Source organism: Protopterus annectens, chromosome 3.part1, assembly GCF_019279795.1.
Source record: "Protopterus annectens isolate FY-2018-M chromosome 3.part1, PAN1.0, whole genome shotgun sequence".
Classification (NCBI taxonomy): Eukaryota; Metazoa; Chordata; order Ceratodontiformes; family Protopteridae; genus Protopterus; species Protopterus annectens.
In genome coordinates, this window is record NC_056732.1 from 588,364,560 (window position 1) to 588,390,166 (window position 25,607).

Sequence of the window (25,607 nt, forward strand, 5' to 3'; positions counted from 1 at the left end):
GTAAGTGGTCATTAGAGTACAAGAACAACTTTTTGGAGGAGGTGGCATTTAAGCCAATTTCCAGCACAAGCAAGCATGTATTTGACTAGATGAAGTTAATACACAGCAAGGTTCTTCAAGTTAAATTTGCTCACATTGTGCAATGATAAAATTCTCAGTGAAAACATTTGGGAGATGGGCCTTGTGGCAGAACTCTTGCAGTATTTGGGTCAGATGTAATCACCACAGGCTATTGTACAATGGCAAAATTCTCAATGAAAATGTTTGTAAGTTTGGGCCTTGTGGCAGAGCTCCTGCTGTATCAGGGTTGGATGCAGTGACCACAAACTATTGTACAATGACAAAATTCTCATTGAAAGCATTTGGGAGTTGGGCCTTGTGGCAGAGCTTCTGCATTATTGGGTCAGATGTAGTGTCCACAGAGTATTATACAATGATTTCATCAGTTTTGATAGTCACTGTATTCTCTTGACAATCAAGTATTACTTTTCACATTTTTTTGAGTTGGTTGCATTGGTTTTATACTTCAAATAGGGGATCAATTTATGTATTGCCTAAAGGAGCAATTTTCCAAAGGAAATGCTTTATTGAGGTTGGAAAGAGATCTGCTGTAGAACTCAACCAACTCCTTTTTTTGCTCTAAGTTTCATAATTAGACCTAAGTAGTAGAAATCAGCTATCAGTAAAATTTAAAGGTGGTAGCAGCCTTATGGAATAATGACAAAACACGGTTTGATAAATACAGAACAATGGCTACCCTTATTACACATAGAAACTGACATATCTAATAGCATGCATGCAATGTACTAAGTAAACTATAATAATCGCTAAAATTATCTATATAGTAATGACAACTAATAACTTGATTATACATAAACATTGAGGCATAATCACTAAAAGCTAAACTGCAGCTGGGACATGCTAAACACTAGTGACAAATGTGTATTGGCATATTAAAACATATGTTTTTATCTATTGGTATAAAAGACAGTTTGTTCACTTAAAGTAATAAAAAAACAGCACCCGGATTTACCTAACATTCTTAATTCACTTGGTCACTAGGTGATTAAAGCTACTTCAAGAGTAAAATCACTTGAACCAGTACTTATGTGGCTATGCCCAGGTACTCATCTAATTATGCCTCATGTAAAAATCTGCCTCTGACACTGCACAATTTTCCTTAAAATTACCTTTATTAATAACTACTGACAACACTAGCAAATATTTATTCAAAGCCTGCCAGTGCAATGGTATTCACTGTATCTTTTAAGTACTAATCTTGACCCTCAAACCATGTAAGCACTCTCCAGCTATTGCTTGTATAACTGCAGCAAATGGCATCACCAGCTGGCAGACACATCTTCCATTCTCTATACAGTAACTACAATAATCTAATATTCCTACCTTGTTATCCTTTTTTACTGCTAATTTATTTCATAGTGATTGCAAAAGCCTTTCATGGAAATATTGAAAGACCATAAATACATACATACAGATATTTCAAGCACATGCAATAATGCTCTTCTAGCCTGCCAATATTCCAAAACAGTTATTCCCATAATTAACGTCTGGGTTGTTTTTAAAATGTTCTAAACTAGTGCTTGGTTTAAAGTAATTTGATAGCCCTCTCCTGTCCTCACTCACCTTAACAAATCTGATCTGGCCAAGCTCTCATTCTGCTATAATCACATTGCCAGGTTCATTACAGGCCTACCCTACAGAACACACCACTGTACTAACCTGAAAAAGCTTGGATGGATAGAATTCCCACACCTTCTTCACCAGTCCCAACTCATAGAGGCCTTCAAAATCCTTAAACAACCTGAGAATACCCCAGCACTAAAAAACTTAATGACTCCCTACTCCAATCTAAGCTGCCTTCGCTCAGCAAATAGACTCCTTGTCCAAACAACTAAATCTCTCAACCTAGGTGGTGACGTGCTATTTGCCAACACCACTGGTAAAATATGGAACTCTCTCCCAAATAACATCACGCTTGCAACTTCTCTAAGTCAATTCAAAAATAGTCTAAAACTCCACTTCAAGTCACACTGGCTATGTCCTTGCTCAAACCCAGACTAGCTCTGTGCCATTAACTAAAACATAAACAACTAGATAAGATGATAAGTACTTTGTATACTGTGATAAAGAAATATGTATCCTGTCTACTCTATGTCATTATACTGCCTACCGTCCTTGCTAATATGTTATTAATGTTACATTTGTAGTAATCTCAGAAATAGTAATGGCAGTCTTGTACTTGTATGTAAATAGCCTATGTTTTTGTTAAGTTCTTTCAGCTCATTTACTGTACCTAATTATCAATGTAACTCTGTTGGAGCTTTTTTCCCCGGGCCTCCGCTGAAAAAGGACATCTATCCAGTCGGACCATCCCGGTTAACAAATGTAAAATAAATAAATAAAATAATAAATAAATAGTCAATTCCATACATTGGCTACTCTCTCGGAGTCTGTCTTATGATTCTCTGCTACTTTTTGATAACTCAAAACATTTCCTGAGGTAGTTGTCTCTAAATGCCCTATATACCTGAATAAGGTCTCATCTTAAATCATAGTGCATATTTTATGTTTGCATCTAAAGAAAAAATAGATTAATCTATAGGTTTTAACTCTCTGAGCTCTACATGTAAACATGCTTACTCCCTAATTTCCTGACTTCCCTTCTGTCATGAGAGGGACAATACCATCCGGAGATTTCCCGTGAGTCCTGTTATAAATATATTCATGCAAATATTTCTAAATGTGTAAGTATGCATACATCCTGCAGACAAAGCTAAGGTTTAGTATCTGGTATTCATGTCTAAGATACATAAGCATTTAGTTTTAATTTCAAATAAAAATATGGCATTATTTGTCATTGCTGACCATCTCACATTGATTCTCTGTATGTTCTGTATTCAGGCTTTTCTACACAAATGACTTGCTTTGTCTGTTGTTTCACCACTCCAGCTACATCTCTGCAAGATACTTTATTTTCTGTGACATGTTCTGAATAATATTGTAAACATTTGTAGTATACAACAAAATTCTCTGGTTTGAATGATGCTCAGACTACATTCTCTCAGGCCTGAACTGCAACAACTAAAGAAGTGGCACTTCCTTGTGGCAAGCAGTTGTTGCTCTATCTTCTAGTCTGGTTATGCAAATTGGTCTTAATGTGCTCGGCAGAGATACCAACTTTCTTGTCTCCTTTCTCCCAGGTCTGTGTTGTAGCAATAAAACCAGTCTAACGTGTGTCTTTTCTGTTACATCTACCTGAGATCTTGGCTCTGGTGGAAGAGAACAGAAGAGAAGCAAGAAGAAACACCTGACAAAAACAAATAACATAATCCCATATATAGGAGTAATTAACTGCAATGCATGTTTCTGGAATGCTCAGACATCTGCCAGCATCAGCCTTAAGATTTCTAAAAGATGATAACATTTTGCTAGCTGACATGAAGTATCTATAGTTAGTTAACTGCTGTAATGCTATCACATCTGCATACCACTGAACATTTTAAAAACTATATTTATGGATTACTGAGTGGTTGGACACACTGACTCTTTCATACACCTGGAACAGTGTGCATGTTGAAAGCTGCCTTAATCTTCTTTGTTTGGCATTTTCCCAGTTAGGGGTCAGCACAATGGATTACATGTCTGCTCATGATTGGCAGTGGAGTTTTACACTGTCAAGTTGTCAGCCCAGCACCCAACCTTCCACAGAAGGCACACACTCATGCCTAGGGCCAGTTTAGAGTTTCCAATCCACCTATAGCATGTCTTTGGGAGGAAACCCACACGACCACAGGGAAGACATGCAGACTCTGCACAGACGGCACCTCAGCTGAGGATTTAACCAGAGAACCTCTTGCTGTGAGGTGACAACGCTAACCGCTGCACCACCATGGCCACCCTTGAAAGTTGCCTTAATAAATTAATGAATCATTAATCCATAGTACAAAGGTTTGTGAGGTAATTGCTCAGTGAAACTCTTTCATACATTTGGAATTCGAAAAGCTGATTTGTGGCATGAGACATTATAAATCTGTTTGCTGGTTTTGTTTGCAGTTAAAGTATATGGTATCTGAAAATGGCACATATTGTAAAAGCATGAAGGATAACAATTCATTTGATCAATGAAAAAGTCACCAATAGGAAAGATAAAAATTGTGCACCTGAACATACATTCTGTAGTAACAATTAACAAATGTTACTGTAGTAACAATTAACAAATGTTACTAGAAGAATATAAAATTGCTCTTAGATGTGGCTTGGAAAGGTGATGATAAATTCATCACTCAAAAACAACACTCAATGCAGTGATAAAAATATGACAAAGGCTGAAGTATAAATAATGAAAACAGCAAGGGTGCTGGAACCATAGGGCTCATGGACTGTGCTCTTTGTTAACTCATCTGTTGAAACAAAATACCTATTCAACCACAATAGCAGAAGATAAAGAAGGAGAATAAATTTTAATTAAAGAAGCTCATTTCTTAATTTTCTGCTGCAGTAGTTGAGTGTGTTGTGATCTGCAACAAGAACAAACAAAAACAGGAAACTTGCAATGTTGGCTTTGCCTGCCTTTGCATCTTACTAGCTGTCTAGATGTAGATACAATGCTGGCAGTGCGATTGGCTGCAAAGAAAAAAAAAAAGCTCTTAATGAAAAAGTACCTGTCAAGTAATATTGCAGGACCTTTCTAATTTTGCCCTCATATTCTTCCCATCTCTTTAAACATTATGATTTTCTGTAGAAATCACTGAGGATTATAAGGTCAGTCAGGAATGCCAGTTGTTAGAGTTACATGCTTCTTATTGTTTAAAAACTGCATATTAATGCAAAACCTGATGTTTTATTAAGTTTTAAGTGAAGTAAAGTAGTATTTAAAATTGCCCAAGATTTGATTTTCCCATTATTTTTGCTATGTTCAGAATTCTTAAACAAAGAATTTGAAGGCATGCAGTGTCAGTGGCACAACAGGATGAACACTTGCCCTTAGTGCTGGAAGACCAGAAGGCTGTGGCCCATATTCCCACTTCAAGTGACTGGATTACTGGCACTACAGTGCAGCATTTGAAGGTATGGGGGGTGGGAGTTGCACTCCTGAATGGGTCCACATTTTGATGAAATATTTAATTAAGATCTCATCTGCTTGAATTGATGATAGCTATGGTGAATGTAAAAGAACCCATGGAACCAATCAAAAACAGTAGGGGTGCTTTATTTATATATATAAAAATGGTCTACTTCTGTTCTTTGAAAACACATTTTTTTTGAATAAGAGAAGTATGAACCCACTTCAGTGAAAGTGCACTTAACCAAAAGTGCACTTTCACAAACTACACTTTCATGAACACCAGCTCACCAAACTGGAAATAAAAGAAAACAAAACACTGAATCATCAAAACATGGTACAGTGGGGATAAGAAAATATACCCATTTCCCCACTGTAGCACAATCTCGGAGTTAGCATATATAAGTAGCAGGGGTGTGGGGGCAGCCCCCCACTTGGGGAGTGCGGGGAGGGGGGCTTGCCCTCCTACAAAAGCGTGTTTGCAGTGTTTTTTTTCTTTTATTTACAGTTTGGTGAATCAGTGTTCATGAAACTGCACTTTCAGTTAAGTGCACTTTTGCTGAAGTGGGTTCATAGGTTCGTAGGTTCATAGGTAGGTACTAGGCTATCAGCCCAAGGGCCTACGTAAGCCTAGCCAACAAGGTTCCTGGGCTTACGCCACCCAAGAAAGTTATTTTCCTGTGCCACTGTTGAGCAGAGACACAGAAGTGATCCACAGGGTGTATTTCCTATTTCCCATCCACTCATCAAGATTTTTCTTGAAGAGTGATAATGAAGAACTTTGCTTGACATAGGTGGGTAGCCTGTTCCAGAGTATGGGAAGTCTCTGGGACAGGAATCTATCCCTCCAGCATGTCCTGTTTATTGTAGTGACAAGGTTTAGGTCCCTAGAGCATGTAACTCAGAGGGATTGGGATTTATTTAGGTGTAGCATGTCCAACAGCTCTGGGTTTGACATAGCTTTATATGTTAGGCAGAGATCACCTCAGAGTAGGCAATATGCTATGGCACAAAGCTGGAGTGTTTTGAGGCGGTCAGTGTAGGGCATTTGTTTGAGGCCAGTAGGCCAGTAATCCTCTTTGTGAAGTACTTCTGTGGCCTTTCCAGCTGCTGCAGATGTCTTGTGAGGTACATTCCAAAAGGGGCGTTGTACTTTATAATGGGTCTAATAAGTGTCGAGTAGACGGGAACAATGACCTCTTTTTTCCTGGATGAGAACCCTTTTATGATGAAGTGTGCCACATAGAAGGACTTCCTGACTACTGTGGCGATGTGACTATCAAAGGAGAGACTACTGTCCACCTGGGTCCTAAGGTCTCTTACCACACATTCAGTGTTAAGTAGATTGCTGCTTATGTGGTAGTTCATGGGTACAGAGTTTTTACCAAAGGGGATGACACTGCACTTTTTGGCATTGAGCTTGATGCCATGGCCCTGACACCAGGCATCTGTCTCAGCAAGGCCCTTCTGTAGGATGTCCACATCATTTGGGGACTTGACTATGGCTCCTAGTTTGCAGTCATCTGTGAACTTCATTACCCAGAGACCTACTGTGTTAGCCTGTACTTCAGAAAAGTAGATACCAAACAGGAGAGGTCCCAGGACGGAACCCTGTGGTACTCCACTTGTCACTGCTTTGAGGTCATATTTGGAGTCTGCAACTTTTACAGTGTGGGTTCTGTCAGTGAGCCAGTTGGCAGCCCATCTTGTGACATAGGGATTTATACCTAGTTTAGTGAATTTAGCTATAATTCCAGAATGGAGGATGGTGTTGAAAGCCTTTGCAAGGTTAAGATAGGCTGTGTGAACCACCTTACCCTCATCTACAGCTTTGGTGACTGCCTCAAAGAAGTCTATCAGGTTTAGGAGGCATGATCTGCCTTTCACAAACCTGAACTGGGTGGGATCCAGAGTTTGAACGTTACCAATGTCTTTGTTTATGAGTTCCATGATGATATGTTCCATGGCCTTGCAGGCCAGGCTCGTCAGGCTAATAGGTCAATAGTTCCCTGGATCAGTGGTGGCTCCCCCTTTGTGGAGTTGGATAACTGTTGCTGTGCACCATTCAGTGGGCACAAAGCCTGATGCAAGGCTATCATTGAACTTGGTGCTTAAGCGGGGAGCCAGTTCATTCTGAAGTTTCTGTAAAATGTAGCCTGAGATGTTGTCCGGTCCCATGGATGCTGTGTTTTTGGCTTTAGAGAGTGCAGCTTTTACCTGAGTAGTTGTGATTACAGGGACTCTGCATTCTTCCTGTATAGATATGGACTCTTTAGGGAGTGAGGGGGGGTAAAGTTAGCACTGAACCTATCTGCCAGGATGTTGGCAATATCAGTTGGTTCTGTAATTTGTGTGCCATTGTGCTGTAACTTAGAGCAGATCTGGGTGTTGCCATTGAGATTCTTGACATAGCTATAGAATGCTTTGTGGTTGTCATTAGAATTAGTGTCAATTTAGTTTTTATAGCTAGCTTTGGAGGATCTGATAAGGGATCTCAGCTTCTTACTGAGGCTGACCAGGGAACTCCTCCACTCATGGGATTTTACTCTCTTTTGCAACAGTTTCTTCCTTCTGTTGTACGGTTTGTTTATGGTGGGAGACCACCAGATTGGCTTCCTTTTTTTGGAGGATAGCATCTTGGTTCTGTTTGGGATAGCACGATCCATGCACTTGTGTAAGTGCTTATAAAGTGCAATTGTGTAGGATTCAGTAGTCGTAACTGTATTGTCCATCTGCATGGATGCCATGAAGTGCACCACTTCTGTCTTAAGAAGCATGAAGTTGGCTTTGGAGACATTTTTTACCATGGTTTCCTTAATTGCGGGTGGGGGCAAGATGTGAATATCTAGGGTAATTAGCTTATGGTCAGATCGGGCCAATGAGGCATTGACTTTAGGTGTGGAACACCGGTCACTCATGTTGGTAATGACTAGATCTAGGATATTGTTGCCCCTGTTGGGGGTGTGGATAAGTTGATCCAGGGCACTGGAGTTTATGAATTCCAGAAAGTGTTGAGTGAAGGAGTTAGTACATGAGTAGTTTTCTCAGTTAATGGTGGGGTAGTTGAAATCACCCATTATTAGGGTGTTTGGTTGAACCCTAATATTTTCCAGTACATCAAGAAAAGAGGAGTGGGAATCCTGGGGCATGGTGGGTGATCTGTAGCAAGCTACAATTTGGATTGCGGTTTTGCTCAGATTTAGTTGCACTTGGATAACCTTGGCTGCATTATGCTGAGCAACTAGCCTGGAGGTATGGATATCCTTAATGAATATGGACACACCTCCACCTTTGGTGTTCCGGTCCAGGTTACATGGCTGAAAAGTGTGGCATGAGTTATAGCCTGGTAGTGCAGGGGTGCTCTCTGGAGCCTTGAACCAGGTCTCAGTCATTGCACAGATATCGATATTCTCCATTTTAAGGAGTGCCTCGAGTGAGTGCATTTTGAGATTTAGACTTCTAGCATTGAGTAGCATCACCCTTAGTTTTTGCTTGCCTGTTCCTGTTACGGTGGTGAATTTGTCATTTGAACCTTGCCTAAAAAAAGGCACTATAGGGGGCGGCAAGAACCTTAGCCAGTATCCGGAATCCCAGGGGTGACAGGTGCAGGCCATCTGTGGCAAAGCATTGTGGTCTGTCGACCATGTCATCCCAGCAGACAGATACTGAATCCCCTTAGAATGATACCAGAAGCTTAGCCAATTGTTGAAGTCAATCATCTTGTCCTTGTACTGCGGTAACATTCTGGGTGATGGCAGAATGCTACTCAGGGCTAGGGTCATACCTGCTTGGGCTACAAGATCGGAGAGCTCTTACATGTCTCTTTTCATGTAGTCCAGGGAGGTACTTCTCAGGTCATTCACACCAACATGGACAATGACAGAGTCATATTTGTACTTGTTGTGGAGTGGCCTGAGTGCGTAGGTTATGTGGCGGATCCTGGCACCCGACAGGCAGCTGACAGTAACCTTCTCCTTGTTTAGCCTGGTGAGTGGGACATCAGTGTGCCTGACTATAGAGTCACCTATGACTAGTGTGTTGAGTACGTTGTTTTGCCTTATTGGCTGTGGTTGAGTGGCACATTGAGTCTGTGGGCTATGTGTCATTTGGGTTGTGTTGGGGGTGGAGGTTGCTTGCATTCTGTTTTGGAGGTCTACCTATCTATATCAAACAAAGCTCCTCATTAGCACTCTTCAAGAAAAATCTTGATGATTGGATGGGAAATAGGAAATTCACCCTGGAGATCACCTCTGTGGCTCTGCTTGACAGTGGCACAGGAAAATAATTTTCTTGGGTGGCAAAAGCCAGGGTACCTTTTTGGCTGGGCTTGTATAGGCCCCAAGGCTGATAGCCTAGTACCTACCTATGAACCTATGAACCCCATATAAGTGAAAAACATTATTTACAATAATTCCTTTTCAAATAATGTTGGCAGCATAGATACACTTGCTAAGTATGCCATTTTTCCCATCAGTACTGAATTTAGTAAATAAGCCTTTTTTTCTGAATGATAACTTATATGTTCTCAAGAAAATACAGTTATATTTGATTTCTTCTCTTGTTTTTTTTCCCCCATTGAATACTTACATCTTTATTTCTAAATTGTATACTTAAATTTCATTCATTGTAATATATATACCTGAATCTTTATATCATCTAAACCTTTAATTTTATCTTTGTTCAAAACCACCCCATCACCTCTAGGCACCCACTTATGCAAATTTTACTTCTTTATCCAAATTTTATGTTTTTGCAGTTGTTATAATGTAATCTGTATATGTTAACAGGACTATAATTCTTAACCCTTCAGGTGCTATACACCCAGCCTCTTTCATTTTGTAATTTATTTCACATACTATCACATTCATAACTATTGCAAAGAGTGTACAACTCATTAGGCATCCCTTTCTTAGCCCATTCTTCATGTGCACCTCTTGGCGTAACCAGACATTTACATGTATTTCTACTTTACCATTACTATATGTTGACATCCATAATTTCCTAACTTTCTCACTTATATTATATTCTTTCATTATTACCCATGGAATTTCATGTTGAGTTGTATCAAATGTCTTAGTAAGGTCTCCTATCATTATATTTGCTTCTGCATTTCTATTCATAGCATCATTCACAATTTCTGTTTCTTTTTCATTAATAATTCTTGACAACTATTCCCTTTATTCTATATATATTATCTTCCATAATATTTTCCATTTTAGTTTCAAATCTCTTTTGTATTATTTTCATGAACATCTTATAATCATTATTATTCAATACTATTGGTCACCTGTTTTTTAATTGTATTCTATCTCCCTTCTGCCATATGAATTTAAGTATTCCACTGCATAATTCTTTATATCTAAAACCATAATTCAACCATTCATTCAAAATCTTTAAGAAAATATTCTTTTTGCAATCGCTTAAATTGTTATACATTTCATACCCTATTTCATTTGGTCCTGCAACCGAATATATATTTACTTGTCCTAATACTGCTCATATAAATACATATCCTTTTCTAACTCCTTATTCTCTTTTTCTGTTAACTTTTTCACTTTCCATGTTTTTTTCACTGCCTTCTTTTTTCTTTAAGCATTTCTTGTACATATTATATTACATTGTTCATAATCTTTTCCTCAGTTCTTTCTGTTTCTCCCTTTACATTTTTTATTTCTCTCATTATACTACCATCTTCCTTTACTAATTTACTTAAGTAACTGCTTTTTCCTTGTAAAAATAACTTTGCTTAAATAACTCTTGTATTTTTTCTTGATTTCTTTCATATAATTCCATTTCTTTGTCAAAGTGCTTTCTATCATTATGTTCTAAATCTTCCAATCCATTGTTATATATTCTTTTATATTTTTCTGTCTCTAATTTTCTCACATCATATTACTACAGCAAAAATAATTTTGTTTATATTTATCCTTAAATATCCATGATTCAGACCATTTTTTTATAAAAGGTGTTCATAGTAATATGATCTTTCCATAACTGCATTACTAATCTCTTTCCTTCTTCATTCTGTGCTTTCTCATTTATCCTTTTCATTACTTTGCTTATTTTCCTACATTCCCTATTTTCCTTTATCTCTAGCCAAACTGCAAGATAGGTTCACAGGTTCACAGATTAGTACTAGGCTAACTGCCCTTGTGGGCCATTTTCAACCTAGCCAATTACCCCAAGTGGGAATCAAACCCTGCACCTAATGTTTGTAAGGTAAACACCTTAACCATTATGCCAACCTCCCAGTCCCTGATGATCAGAAAAAACTGTGTCAACTATTTCTATTCTCCTATAATTAAATTTTCTGATACTATAAAATAACCTATTTCAGTTCTATACATACCCCTTTTGCAAGTACATGTATTTTTGTCCCAGAGTTTTAACTTACCATATCATATAACTTCTAAAATTTCCTTATATAATTTCCTTTCTTTTTATGATTGCCTCTTAAACCACAATTAAAGTTTCCTGTTATTATAATATTCATATTTATCACTAAATAGTCTAAAACCCAATGATATAAGCTTTCCCTTTCTGTACAATTAGTATAAGCATATAATATTATAATTCATTGCATCTAATAACTTTACTGCAGTTTTACAGATGTGGCTATTTCAGAACATCTCTTATTTCTGAAATTACAGGTTATATTTCCTCCCTATAGGTTCTTTGCTTGTAATCTTTCCCATTTGTTAAAAATCTTGTGTCTTCTAATGTAATTACATCTACATCACATGTATTACACCACTCCAAAATCCCTGATCTTATTATTATATTCTTAATACTATTCACATTAACAGAAAGCACTCTAATTTTTTTATTTTCTCTTTTCCTTAGATTAATGGTTTCATATGTTCATAACTAATTATTAGGCTGGCTGCCTTAATGGGCCATTCTAATCATAGCCAATTCCCCTCAAAACGGTGAGAATCAAACACCATACATTGTGTCTATGGGTCAAACACCTAAAACATTATACCAACCCATAGGCATTAGTTGTATATATTAATTTTCACCCATTTCTTTTCCTTTTTTATTTTGCAGTTGTACCTTTTAATTTTCTTTTTTTGACTTTTACCCTTTTACCAATAGAATTTTTTTATTTTACTATCTCCTAGTATATGTCTTCTTCATCACTTATTTCAAAACCATCTTCTATGTCCTCTATTATTTTTTCATCTGATTTTTCTTCTATATCTACTACTTCTAAAATTTCTTCTTGTTCATTTTATTTTCTTTCTTTTTCATTACTCTTAGTTTAACTTTTACAATCTATCCATAGACGTCCATTTTTTAAATTTATAAAATTTCAATTCATATTTTTTGCATTCTGTCCCATTTCTCCACAAATATAACATTTTCTTTTTATCACAGTTATTTATCAAATGTCCTTTTTCTCCACAAAAATGTTTTGGGTTGTCCCCAGTATTTTATGGCACCTCTGTTCCTTTCCACATTTACCATGCTTGGTATATATTTTTTTTCTTTCTATTTTTAACCCAGTATTACAATCCCATCCACCAGTCCATAAACCACTTTTATCATAAACATTGGCAATGTCCATTACTTCTTTACATAAAGTTTTAAAATGTCCTTTCAAAGTCTCTCTTTCTATGTCTGTTTGCAATTTTACATTAATTTTCTTTTTTGTTTCCCACATAAAGATTCCATGGATTACTGTCTTTCTTTTTTCATATTATCCAAGAAAATTGTTCATTGAAAAACAGTCTCAAATATAATGTTATGTCAATTTGTTAATAAGAATACATGCTCTTAACTCATGTGCTTTACACCCAAGGAGCTATTAAATTGTCCATACTTCATACCTGTCCATATCTTTGTCTTTTTTACTTTGAATCTTTACCACATACTTTTGTTTTTCATTTTCTTCTGCCTTTTTATTTTTTGCTACTCCCCTGTTGCCTTGTTTACATTCTCTGTATAAGTTTTCTTTTCTATCTCACCACTATTCTTAAGGAATGTCTTTGCATTCTCCTTTTGTTTTTTTCTCCATAACGTTCCTCAGAAAATGTCTCCTTTATTTTCTGTCACACTCTGCATCACCATTTCTTAGAGTAAATCATCCTTCAATCCTCCTGACTGGAGGGCTGTAATTATACATCCATTATTTGCAGACTCATATCCATCAAACAGATTTCATTGAAACATCTCTTCAGAATGCTGCACTCATTGTCCAGTCTTGATATTGGCTTTCTCTTCCATTTATCTCACCACTCCATTATCTAGTCTTTCTACATCTGCCTCCCTGTTTCTCTGAGCCTCCTCTGTGCATAGGTCCCACTTACAACAATGATGAGTAGGTGAAGTTCCCTGATGCCCAGGCCAAATTTCTCCTAGTAGTATAAATACCCCCTCAGTTCTCCCCTGAAAAAAGGCCATTAGCCTAGTGGGACTAACCCACTGATTTTGCAAAACATCTGCTTCACATTTCTTCTCCCTAATTTTCTGGTAAATCACTGTGGATTACAGTCAAATCAAAAATGCTGTACATTAGAGTTTTATATTTCTTGTTCAAAAATGCAAAACCTGTTCTTTAACTAATGCCAAAGTGAATTATTGTAATAGTTATTTCTCTTTGATATTGCCACCCCATTAGGTTTGAGTCTACTTGATTTTGCAAACCCATTATTTTTGGCTATGTCCAGAATTATTGTGGAAAGAAGTTAAGAAGTATGCAGGGGCTCTCATCCTTGATTGTGCTAAAAAAAAAAAAAAAAAAAAAAAAAAGAAACTTGTATAGTCTGCACTTATTTTGAAACCTGCTGAAAAGCACTAGGAAGCCTTAAACTGATACAAGCACTCAACTCCTTTGTTAATAAGGAGAAATTAATTGTAGGCACTAAACAGCCTATAATTGCAAAGTACCTTGCTAAGGTAGCTCTTGTACTTTGCAAAAAAAAAAAAAAAAAAAAAAAAAGCACCAAACCAGGCATGTCCAAGGGCCAGCTTCCAGTGATTTCTCCTGTCCATCTGGTGAATCTGAACATACTGGGGCAATGCAGCAATTGCCTCATGTACACAGACAACTCTCTCCTCCTACCATCCAGCACTACAACCTGCGAGAGATACACTTACAAAGCCAAACTGGAAGCAAAGCTCTCTTTACCCAAGATTGTGCTAGACAGTCAAGAAGAGAAGGTTGACACCCACACTACACTTCAAGCAACACATAGCCCTTCTCCACACCACCAATACACACACATGGCAACACTAAACCCACATATGTGGATGCCCTTAACAATAACCTGCCCAAGCAAGAAGGACCTCCGAAGCTGAAACACAAACACCAATCACAACCAAAGTGTCACATAGCTCACAACACCAGTGTGCCACCCAACAACAGCCCCTACTAGACAATGTACCCAACACTTTAGTCATAGGTGACATTATAGTCAGGCACACTGATGTCCCACTCACCAGGCTGAACAAGGAGAAAATTACAGTCAGCTGCCTGTTGGGTGCCAAGATCCACCACATAATGCATGCACTCAAGTCACTCCACAACAAGTACAAATATGACTCTGTAATTGTCCATGTTGGAGTGAATGACTTGAGACGTACCTCCCTGGACTACATGAAAAGAGACATGGAAGAGCTCTCAGAGCATGTGGCCCAGGCAGGTATGACCCTAGCCCTGAGTAGCATCCTGCCTTTGCCCAGAATGATACCACAGTATAAGGACAAAATGATTGACTTTAACAATTGGCTAAGTTTCTGGTGTCATTCAAAGGGGATCCAGTATCTGTCTGCCTGGGATGACATGATCGACAGACCACAATGCTTTGCCAGAGATAGTCTGCACCTGTCGCCCCTGGGATTCAGGTTACTGGCTAAGGCTCTTGTCACCCCTATAGTGCCTTTTTTAGCCAAAGTTCAAAGGACAAAACCACCACCATAAAAGGTACAAGCATGCAAAATCAGAAGGTAATACTACTCAATGCTAGAAGTCTAAATCCCAAAATACACTCTCTCAAGGCACTCCTAAAAATGGAGAACATCGACATCTGTGCAGTAACTGAGACCTGGTTCAAGGCTCCTGAGAGAACCCCTGCAATACCAGGCTACATTTCTTACCATACTTTTCGGCCACCAAACCAGGACCGAAACACTAAAGGTGGAGGAGTGTCCATATTCACCAAGGATATTCACATCAGGCTAGTTGCCCAACACAATGAATCTGAAATTCTCCATGTGCAACTAACACTATGTAAGTCTGCAATCCAAATTGTAGCTTGCTACAGATTCCCCACCATGCCCCAAGATTCTCACTACACCTTTGTAAACATACTGGAAAATACAACCAAATATCATAATACTAGGTGATTTCAACTACCCTGCCATTAACTGTGAAAACTACTTGTGTACCAACAACTTTCCCCAACGGTTCTTGGAATTCATAAATTCCAATGCCCTGGATCAACTAATCCGTAGTCCCACCAGGGTCTCCAATATCCTAGACCTGGTCATTACCAACATGGAAATCGATGCTGCACACCTATGGTCACCCCACTGTTGGTCAGGTCTGACCATAAGCTAATCTCCCTTGACATCCACATCCCAACTCCACCCGTCAGTAAGGAAACCTCCGTAAAAAACGTCTCCAAAGCCAACTTCATACTACTGAAGTCAGAAGTGACAAACTTCATGACACCCATGCAGATGGAAACTGAAAGTTTGACTGCTGAATCCTACACTAAGGCAATATACGAGTACATCCACTTCTGCATGAATCGTGCCATCCCCAATAGAACCAAGATGCTCTCCTCCAAAAAAAGGAAGCCAATCTGGTGGTCCCTTCCCATAAACAAACTTTACAACAAAAGGAAGAAACTGTTGGTAGAAAAGAGGAAAATCCCAGGATGCAAAAAACTCTCTTACCAGCCTCAGTAAAAAGCTGAGATCCCTCATAAAATCCTTCAAAGCTAGTTGCAAAAATAAAATTGCCAAAGATTCCAAAGACAACCACAAGGCATTCTATAGCTATGTCAAGAATCCAAATGGCAATGCTCAGATCTGCTCTGAGCTACAACAGAATGGCATTAAATATACTGATCCAAGGATATTGCCAATTCAGTGCAAACTTCATCCCCCTCTCACCCCCTAAAGGGCCGATCTCAATACCGAAAGATTGCCATATTCTGGTAATAACAGCCACACAGGTAAAAAACCCACTCTCCAAAGCTAAGAATACAGCATCCATGGGACCAGACAACATCCCAGGCTGTGTACTACATGAACTACAAAATGAACTGACACCTCACCTAAATGTCATGTTTAATCATAGCCTCACCTCAGGCTTTGTGCCCACTGAATGGCGCACAGCTACAGTTATCCCACTCCACAAGGGGGAATCCAACTTGGATCCCGGGAACTTCAGCCCCATCAGTCTGATGAGCCTGATCTGCAAGGCCATGGAATGTATTATCATGGAACTTATAAACTAAGACCTTAGCAATCTTCAAACACTGGACCCCACACAGTTTGGGTTCGTGAAGGGCTGATCTTGTCTCCTGAACCTGATTGACTTCTTCGAATCGGTCTCCAGAGCTGTGGATAAGGGTAAGGTGGTCCACACAGCCTATCTGGACATCACCAAGGCCTCTGACACCATTTCCAACTCTGGAATCATAGATAAACTTACTAAGCTGGGCATTAATCCCTATGTCACTTGATGGGTTGCCAACTGGCATACTGACATAACCCACAGTGTAAAAGTAGCTGACTCCAAATCCAGCTACAGTCAAGTGACAAGTGGAGTACCTCAGGGTTCAGTCCTGGGACTGCTCTTGTTTGGCATCTACTTCTCTGAAGTACAGGCCAACACTAAGGGACTCTGGCTAACAAAGTTCGCAGATGTCTGCAAACTGGGAGCCATTACTGAATCACCAAATGATGTGGATATTCTACAAAAGGGCCTTACAGAAACAGATGCTTGGTGCCAGAGCTATGGGCTGAAGCTAAATGCCAAGAAATGTATAGGTATCCCCTTTGGGAAAAAAACATGCACCCATGAATTACCACATAGATGACAGTACACTAAACACCAAAAGTGTGATAAGAGACTGAGGGACACAGGTGGACAGTGGTCTCACCTTCGATAGCCACATTGCCACAACAGTCAGGAAATCCTTCTCTGTGGCACACCTTATCACTAAGGGCTTTTCATCCAGAAAAAAAAGAGGTCATTGTCCCACTGTACTCATACCTCATTAGACCCATTATAGAATACAATGCCCTGTTTGTTATGTACCTCTCAAGACATCTGTAACACCTGGAAAGGCCACAGAAATACCTCACTAAAAGAATCACAGGCCTAAAGCAGATGCTCTATGCTGACCATCTAAAAAACTCCACCTATATTCTGTCGTATATCATCTACTCAGAGGCGATCTCTACTTAACATACAAGGCCATGTCAAACCCAGAGCTGTTGGACATGCTACACTTAAAGAAATCCCAGTCCCTCAGAGAAACATGCTTCAGGCATCTAAACCTTGTCATCAGAATGAACAAAACATGCTGGAGGGATAGGTTCCTGACCCAGAGACTTCCTAGACTCTGGAACAGACTGCCCATACATGTCAAGCAGAGTGCCTCTTTGGCCCTCTTCAAAAGGAACCTTGATGATTGGATGGGAGATAGGAAATTCACTCCAGAGATTACATCAGTCACCCTGTTAGACAGAGGTCCACGGAAGTAAATACTGTTGGAAGAAATTTCCGGGGAATTGTTATGGCTAGACTTGTATAGGCCCTAGGGTCAATAGCCTAGTACCAACCTATGAACCTATGAACCTATATAATCTGCTGTGGGCAGTGTTTACTTTTATCACTGGCGACATTTTCATCTGATTTCCTGCCCCCCCCCCCCCACAATAAAAAATGCACCTTACTGTAAAACAACTACAATTCCTGTCAGGTTCTAATCAAATGACTACTAGGCTAGAGATTACCGATAACGCACTGTGATTGGTTGCTAAGGACATTTGACTGCAAGTATGTTAGTCTTTGTCATAGTAATACTTGATGAGATTGCCACTCAGCACTTTGATGGGTTGCTAAGGGCAACCAATCACAGGTGCTTATACTTCATAGTAAAGGTAATGGTTTGGCTACCCATTTACTATTACTGTGGTTAGAAAAAAATTAAACTGCTGGCCATGGCACATATTTATAAATTCACTGATTCACAGTGCATTCAAGGAGGCAGAGTTTGCCCTTGTCAGTACCCACCTTTATAACATCACCTATCTCCATGGATGACAAACAAGTTAGAATGGGGATGAATTTATGGAAGGCCATCTAATTGTTACGGTTTGTCTTAAAGCAAGAATAGATACCACTCTGTTTTTTATGTAACATATTGCGGAGATGAGGGCTTATTTGTATGTTGATGGAGATTCAAGTCTTTAGTTTGTGTTTGTGGAACCATTTGTTTTCTGGAGATCAATGAGAGTAATCAGCAACACAGAAAGATAGACAGAAATCACAGCACAGGAGTCTATACAAGCAAAGAATATAGGGATAGACTTTCAAGCCTGACAATGGTAAGTATGGTTTTCTAGTGTGGTGATCTTTTTGGTTTTCAACTTCTAGGGTCTTTACAGCTGTATGATGTATTCAAACAGATGCATTTAAAAAGGGGCATGCTATTCTATAATTGGTCTGATTATGGTAGAGTACAGAGGGAACATAACTTCTTTTGACTTGGATGAGATACCACAAATTATTAAGTGGGCTAGAAAGAATTCTCTGACTATGTTGCTACACGGTTGTCAAAAGACAGGGAGAAGAGTTCAGATTTCTGGTGACCATATCATTCTGGAGCAGGGTGCCAGCTACAATGTAAGCTGCTGTTATGTTTTGTTTATCTAAGATAAGTGCTGTGGATCTAGAGCATTATTCTTTATGTTGGAGCTTACACGTCCAGGCAGCGCCAGTTAGCTAGGACTAAATTATTACCGGCTCCACCAAGTCTCCTCTTCAGTTTTTCCCTTGAAAGTAGTCTAACTCTCAACCTAAGCACTTAAAAAGCATCTTACAGTCCAGCAATTGTTCAGACCTAATAGTAAGCACTAATATACCCTGACATTTGATTGCCCAGCAGGGCAAGGCTCATTATTCACTCCTCACCAACCAATCGACTAAGCAGCTCACCCTACTATTCAGGCATGACCAACGGGCAATTTCAGGTATACTCTCCAGTCCAGCTGGTGAACCTGGGTATCCTGAGGCAATGTTAAAACTGTCTCATGTACACAGACAACCCCCTCCTCCTACCACAAAACATTAACATATGTGAGAGATGCAATTATATAACTAAATTGGAGACTAACCTCTCTCCACCCAAGACTGGAACAGGCAGTCATGAGGAGAAGGTTAACGCTTGCACCACACCTCCAGCCTCACATAGACATACAAAACCAGCACTGGCAAAAAATACACATAAATACATGAAATCATACTCGGAGGCACTAAATAAAAACCTGCAAAAGCATCAGAGACCTCTAAAGCAGACACCCAAAAAACTTGCACCTCCCGTCACAAACCAGACAACACATAAAACACAAAATCAGTGTGCCGCACAATCACAGCCCTGAAGGCGAAATAACATACCTAACACACTAGTAATAGGTGACTCTATCATCAGGCACACTGACATCCCACTCACTAGGCTGGGCAAGGAGAAGGTTGCATTTAAGTGCCTGTCGGGAGCCAGAATCTGCCACATAACACAAGCACTCAGGTCACTCCAGAACAAGTACAAATATGACTCTGCCATTGTTCATGTTGGTGTGAATGACCTGAGGCGTACCTCCCTGGAATACATAAAAAGAGACATGAAAGAGCTCTCTGATCATGTAGCCCAGGCAGGTATGACCCTGTCCCTGAGTAGCATCCTGCCCTCACCAAGAATGATACCACAGTATAAAGAAAAAATTATCAATTTCAAAAATTGGCTAAGCTTCTGGTGTCATTCAAAGGGGATCCAGTGTCTGTCAGCCTGAGATGACATGCTCAACAAGCCTCATTGCTTCGCAAGAGATGGCTTGCACCTGTCACCGCTAGACTTTTGAATACTGGCCAAGGCTCTTGCTGCCCCACTAGTGCCTTTTTTAGGCAAGGCTCAAAAGTCAAACCCACCTCCGTAAACAGCACAAATAAAAAAATGAGGGTTATGCTACTCAGCGCCAGGAGTTTAAATTTCAAAATGCTCACGCTCGAAGCACTCCTCAGTATGGAGAACATTGACATCTGTGCAGTAACTGAAACCTGGTTCAAGGCTCCACAGAGCACCCCAGCACTACCAGGCTACAACTCATACCACACATTTTGGCCACAGAACATGGACCGAAACACAAAACGAGGGGTTGTATCCATATTCATCAAGGATACCTACACCTCCAGGTTAGTGGCACAGCATGATACTTCTGAGATCATCCATATGCAACTAACATCAGGCAAATCTGCAATGCAAATTGTGGCCTGCTACAATCACCCTCCATAACCTAGGACCACCACTCCACCTTTCTGGAGACACTGGAAAACATGAAGGTCCTACGAACACCCTGATATTGGGCGATTTCAATTACCCTACTGTTAACTGGGAAAACTACTCAAGTACAAACTCCCAGGTCCAGCGCTTCCTGGAATTTATCAACTCAAATGCCCTGGATCAACTGGTAAACTCTCCTACCAGAGGTTAAAACATATTGGACCTGGTCATCACCAACATGGGCAACAGGCTTTCCGCACTGAGGTCAATCCGTCACTGGTTAGATCAGACCATAAACTAATCACTCTGGATGTCCACACCACATCATCACCCCCAACCAAGGAAACCACAGTGAAAAACTTTTCTATAGCAAACTTCACCTTACTTAAGACAGAGGTGGTAAGTTTCACAGCCCCCACGCTAAAGGATAACAGTGTCCAAGATGCAGGAACCTTTACAAATGCACTCTATGAGCATCTACAAGGATGCATGGATCATGCCATCCCTAGCAAAACCAAGACTCACTCCCCTAAGAGAAGGAAACCAGTCTGATGGACCCCTGCCATAAACAGGCTATACAATAGAAGGAGGAAACTAGTTCAGAAAATAAGCAAATCCAAGAAGGAAAGACATCCCTGATTAGTAAGAAACTAAGGTCCCTCATAAATTCATCTAAGGCTAACTTCAAAAGAAAAATAGCCAAGGATTCAAAAGATAACCACAAAGCCTTCTTTAGCTATGTCAAGAATCTAAGTGGCAACTCGCAGATAGGCTCTGAGCTAGTGCAAAATAGCACAAAATATACTGAACCTACTGATATTGCCAACATCCTGGCAGATAGATTCAGTGCATACTTCACCCCCCTCTCACCCCCAAAAGGGCCCACAACAATACCGGAAAAGTGTAGTGTCACAGAAATCACAGACGCACAGCTGAAAATAGCCCTTTCAAAAGCCAAAAGCACAGCGTCAATGGGGCCAGATGGTGTCCCAAGTTGCATTTTGCACGAACTACAGAATGAACTAATCCCCCACCTAAACACACTGTTCAACCTCAGCCTCTCCACAGGCTATGTGCCCATAGAATGGTGCACAGCAATGGTTATTCTGCTCCACAAAGGAGAGGCAACAACTGACCCTGGTAACTATAGCCCCATAAGCCTGACTAGCCTGGCCTGCAAGGCTATGGAGCGCATCATCATGGAACTCATTAACAAAGACATTGGGAACCTCCAAACACTTGACCCAACCCAGTTTGGCTTTGTTAAGGGCAGATCATGCCTACTAAACCTGGTTGACTTCTTCGAGACAGTCATCAAGGCCATAGATGAGGAGAAGGTGGTTCAAACAGCCTACCTTGACCTCGCCAAGGCTTTTGACACCATTCCCCACTCTGGAATTATAGAAAAACTCACCAGCCTGAACATAAACCCCTATGTCACGTGATAGGTTGCCAGCTGACTTACAGACAGAACTCACACGGTAAGAATAGCGGACTCCAGGTCCAACTCTAAACCAGTCACAAGTGGTGTCCCACAAGACTCGGTCCTGGGACCCCTACTGTTTGGCATATACTTCTCAGAAGTACAGACAAACACAGGAGGACTATGGCTAACCAAGTTCACTGATGACTGCAAACTGGGAGCCATAATTGACTCTCCGGCTGACATGGACATTCTCCAAAAGGGCCTTACTGAGACGGACACCTGGTGTCAAAGTCATGGTCTCAAGCTAAATGCCAAAAAATGCAAAGTTATCTCATTTGGGAAAAACAAAACACTCATGAATTACAACATAGGTGGCAGCACCCTTAATACAGAAGAGGTAATAAGAGATCTGGGGACCCAGGTAGATAGTAATCTCTCCTTTGACAATCATATTGCCAAAGTAGTTAGGAGATCCTTCTATGTAGCCCATCTAATTACTAAAGGGTTCGCATCTAGAAATAAAGAAGTTATAGTGCCCCTCTGCTCATCACTCATCAGACCCATCATAGAGTACAATGCCCCATTTGGGATGTACCTCACAAGACACTTCCAACAGCTGGAAAGACCACAAAAGTACCTCACCAAGAGGATTACTGGCCTCAAACATATGTCCTTTGTAGCCCGACTGGAAAAACTCTGGCTGTACTCAGTGGCATATCGCTTACTCAGAGGTGATCTCTGCCTGACTTACAAAGCCATGTCCAACTCAGAATTCATGGACATGCTCCACCTAAAGAAATCCAAGTCACTGTGAGCCCCTCTCTCTAGTGAACTAAACCTCACCACAACAATAAATAGAACATGCTGGAGGGATAGATTCCTGTCACAGAGACTCCCCATGCTTTGGAACAAAATTCCTAACTACATTAGGCAGAGACCCTCATTAACACTCTTCAAGGGAAACCTCGATGAGTGGATGGGTAACAGAAAATACACCCCTGAGATCACTTCATTGGCTCTTCTTGACAGATGCTCAGTTAATTAATCAATGGGGCGGCAAAAGCTGACACACTCTGGCTAGGCTTATAAATGCCCTCAGGCAGCTAGCCTAGTACCTACCTATGAACCTATGAACCTATGAATGGCTTTACAGACTGGCTGATGAGTCTATAGTGCCATCTGAGATGGAGCCCCATTACAGAGGGTCATAACAATAGCCATTTTCAATGACTCAGGAACATCCCCATGTGACTATGCTTTAGATGAACACTTTTAGTAGTTAAAGAAGGATTTCCTATTATCTTTGACTGCAGATCCCAATTTTAATTTGCGGGTCACTATGGTTTTCCTTATGGTAACTTTCATATTTTTGCTGAGATTTTTGACACAATCTTTAAAACTGGTAGAGTTTGATTTATTATAGGCTTTAGAGTTCTTTCTTTTATCATATAGCTTATTAATGTTGTTTTCAACCAACTTTTACATTTGCCAGTATATTTGATGCTGATTGTGACAGCTTGGTTTATGTTGCTTCTTAGACTGGAGTAAAATTCATTGATATAAATAATAGCTAAGGGTACATAGAGACTGGAAATTTATCATTTGAATTTGCACCTCATATAATGAAGTCTGTTAATGCAGAGATGCAAATTGTGGCAGATTTAAATGCATTAATTGTATTACTCTGACCATGGGTAGTGTGATAAGAGTATACTGTATGTGCTGGCTTAGCCTGCCTGAGTACAGAGGATGAATACTATTTTGTGGACCACCTTCCATGTTGTGTCACAGAGACATGTTGGTGCTACATGTTGTTGCTTCTTGTATGAATGTACCTGTAGGACTACTCACCATGATACAGCAGACAGACTTGATGTGGAACACTGGCATTGGTGTGGCTGGACCTCTCTGACTGGCTGCTGTGATATGGCATAGATGCTTAGTGCTGAATGTCAGCACCAATATGAAAGGACATCCATGCATCTAGCTGCCATGATATGGCATAGAGGCGAGTCATATAATGCCTTCTAAGTGAAGGCCTTCTTTCTGTTCTACAGAGACTTGTTGCAGTGTAGCACTTAACCAAAAGACAGTTTGTGTCATGTGACCAAAGAGATAATTGACTGCGGTGCCATCTCACAGCCTATACATTTTATGGGAGGTACAATATTGCTCGGGTGTATACAATTTGTAAATTCCTGGTTACACACTTGGTTGATGCCTTATATTTTTACCTTGTTCCTCAAAATTTTTGACTTTCTGTTAAGTCAGTGGGGGTTAATTCAGTCAGTATTGCAGTCTTTAGAGTTTTATACTTTTTATTGAACAACAAACGCATGTTGATGCAAAACCTGTTGTTCTATTAACAGTTAAGTTAATCTGAGTAGCAAGTAAACTTTTCTCTGGTTATAGGCCTTTGTCACCCTGTTACAGTTGTCCAGAATTCTTGAACAAAGAAGTTGAGTGGTATGGGAGAAGGAAACTCTGGTGACAGATTTAATTCAACCACCTTAGTTTTCGAAAGACAGTGGTTCCGCAGCTTGCCATATTATTGTTGTCTTATACTTGAACTGTTAAAACGTTTTGCTCATCTGTTTCAGTGTATCCTGCTTCAGTTCATAGGGCATGAGCTGTGGCAGGCTTCATAAATGAGTACATTGAAGCTGGGCTCATTTTGATTCATACCATTCTTCTCAGGCAAATAGCTGAGGATTATTAGCACTAATAGTGACAGAAGTTTAGATGCAGACTTCATATTCTTCAGAAGTACAAAAGGTTTTAAGTACTTAAGAGAAGTGAAGAGGACTATTTCAGATTTTTCAGTGATTATGGGCTTTTGCCCATCCTTGACTTTTGATTTTGTACCTAGTTAGTATGCTAAGAGGTTGAGAGCTAAGGATCATTTTGAGTAGTTTGTTAAGGGTAATGTAAAATGATTAATCCTGCAACAAGAAAGTAATATAAATTGCTGTGACTGCTTTTCTACCACTTTTGTTGATTGCAGAGGATCACCAGAAGTGGTTATCTTTTGAAAGGGCATTTGGTGCATGGCAGCAAAAGAAAATCATGGTAATCATAACCAAGTGATTATCGATGTGGCTTGGTTGAATATTATGGGGGACAGAGAACAGTGCCTAAAAGCTCCAAGTTGAAATACATCCATGGTGTTTCTTTTTGTCACTTTTTCTGCAGTAATCCAAACAGATATGTAGACAATGGTAATAGTACACATTGCCTATAGCATCATGCACTTATATAATTTTTTTTAAATTTTTACTGCTGTTGATGGGGAGATGACGTGCCCTACAGTTAAAGTGAAGTAGATTACTGTGGCTGTTATTTCTGTCCTATAGTAGCAAATGAAGTTGATTACTGGGTCTCTTATTTCACAAACTTTGTCAATCACACATAAGAGGTGGTTTGGCATAAGTGTTTGTGTGAATGAGGGCAGGGTGTGAATGACAGCAAAGAGCAATTATGTGAGTTATGCAAAACAGCCATTGACATGGTTAGTTTAGGGGAGATGGAGTGTGGGCAATGCTTACTTGTAGTAAACAGGGGAAATGATCAGTGGATT